This window comes from Gymnoscopelus braueri (genome assembly GCF_963280865.1).
Source record: "Gymnoscopelus braueri genome assembly, chromosome: 1".
NCBI lineage: Eukaryota > Metazoa > Chordata > Actinopteri > Myctophiformes > Myctophidae > Gymnoscopelus > Gymnoscopelus braueri.
The window spans coordinates 14694509-14696933 of record NC_137603.1 but is presented as its reverse complement, the minus strand read 5'-3'; positions in this window follow the sequence as shown (position 1 = coordinate 14696933).

The window sequence follows — 2425 nt, the reverse complement described above, 5'->3', positions numbered from 1 at the left end:
ATCATCCAGGTATTTTACCTGTTCAGTATAGGCTACGACTTTTCGTCATACTGAATCTGAAATGTATTGCAACTTGCAGGGATGGTGAAGAAAGGGAACTTGGAAAGGTACTTTCTGACAAACCACAAATTAGTTAAGACTTCTCCAGCTCAGAAAAAGAAAGAAGGAACTGAAATCTCAGCCATACCGTTTGTATATATGTACCATACAGCACAGTATTTTAATTATATATTTGTCTCAAACAGCAACAACTGCACAGTAATTGCAAAGAAATAACGGAAATTGCAACCATGTGTCCCATACATGAAACTGGATCAAGTGCTATTATATATATACTTTTTGCATTATTGTTTGATAATAACAGTTTTCATCATTTTGCATGCCGTTTTTATTCAAATAAATGTAATTGAAATTAGTTAGTAGTCTATAATAAAGCTGAGAGCTCATTATAATCATCTGAGCAGCCATCAGCTGGGTGAAGCTGAAACTTCCATCCCCTCTCCTCCCTCTCCTTTTCCTCTTCCTTTCCTGCCCATCTTCACCCTCTTCTATTCTCTCCCCTTGATTTGTGTGGGTTCATGTCCCACATGAATCATTTTTTTGTGTTATCCTTTTGATCATGGTGGGTCAGATGTATGTTACATGTGACATGTTATGTTTTATTTCATGATGAATAAAGATCAATCATAGTTTTACAATTGTTGTTTTTATTTCTTGTGTCTCTCTCTCTGTCTCTCCCTCTCCTTCTGCTTGACATTTCTTCAAGAGGGGAGTTTTTTGTTGCCACCGTTGCGAAAATGCTTGCACAGCTTGAGAAAATGTCATGTCTCTTCTCTGTAAAGTGTCTTCTTGAGACACCTTGTTGCTTGTTGTGATTTGACTCTATAATCAAATTGAAATGAAATGAAATGAAATGAAATGAAATGAAATGAAATGAAATGAAATCAATTGATTTGAATCTGAATTTACACCGTGGGTTTAACAAAGGTGTCCCCTCCCTTTCCCTTTCCCTTTTTAGATCTCACCAGCCTCGAAAAATAGCTAAGTAGATCTCGTGCCCAAAACGTTTGCCCACCCTGTTGTAGAGAAGGTCCATGGGCTGTGGCGTGGGCAACCAGAAAGAACAGCAAACAAAATAAATATTTAGCCTTTTGTGAGCAGAGTTGATTCTCGAGACTATTGGAATATCCTGAGCAGAAAATCCCATCAGGCCCTTCTGACCATCTGGTTGAGCCTTTGGAGCGTTTGGGAGCCCCGTATTGCTCTGGACCCTGCATGGGGCCCATGCAGGCAATTGCCTACTTTGCCTGTTCACAATGTCTGTATGTGGGGTCTTTTAGGTTCAACTTCTAAAATTCAGGGCCAGGGTCTTGAACAGTACTGTAGATGTCAGTTGGCCCTGAATGCTGGGCCTGTCCAGCCCAGGCGTGTTGAATTTCCAGGCCATGGTAATTCTGGAAAGTAATCAGTTTTCTACGCAGATTTACAATGTATTTGTCCACATATTCTTCTAAACATAGCTGAAAGTATTCTAAATGAATTACTGTTTGTGTTTAATTGCTAAATGTTAAGAGCTTTAAATGGAATGGAATATGTGTCTGGTTGATAGTATAGATATCCCCCAAAAATGGCAAATCAAATGGAAGGTTATGATTAATGAATAGGAAATTAAAGCCTGGTGACGCAAGGTTAAATCATAGAGTGAGTTATAATAACTTATAATATATCAAATAGGATATGATTTGGCTTGCAGTCAAGGCATCTTCTCGTTCTACCTTTTCTCGCGATGATTGTGTAATCATAAACGAGAACATAACAAGTGTTGCCATGTCCGCTTATTATAAGCGACTTTAAAAAAATATATATTTTATTTAATAGGCAAAAAAAATAAAACAGCACAATTACTACAAATACTTTGTCTAACAGGTCCGTTCATGAAAGTCCTTGCGGTCTTGTTTCCAACGATATTGGTAATGGCCTTGGTATTCAATTCATAGCTTGTTTTGCTGGTAAGTTGCTTGTAAATATTGGTAGTTGCGGCGGGTTGCGTTTTTTTGGGATTGTTTCGAAAGTGTAGTTGCTTATTTAGGCCTTGCTTCCAATTTTTTTTTAAACAGTGGTTATCTAATATTTTTATGAAATGTTTAGTGCCCGGGGGGAGCATTTGTGTTGTTGGAAATTAGAATGTTTCAAAAAATATTCCAAATATTCCACATTTTATTGCAAGAGTTTTTGAAAATAGCAGATCTACAAGCTCATAACGCGTCGCATCGCGACGCGTTGTGAGCTTGAAGATTGGCTGTTTACAAATAGGTTTATAGTTGCTTCTTTTGGGCTTGTTTTCCTAGACATGGTTGCTTGTTTCTCTCACAGAATCTGGCAACGCGGTATATAACCGGAAGTAAATATTTGTCCAGTGCACGTT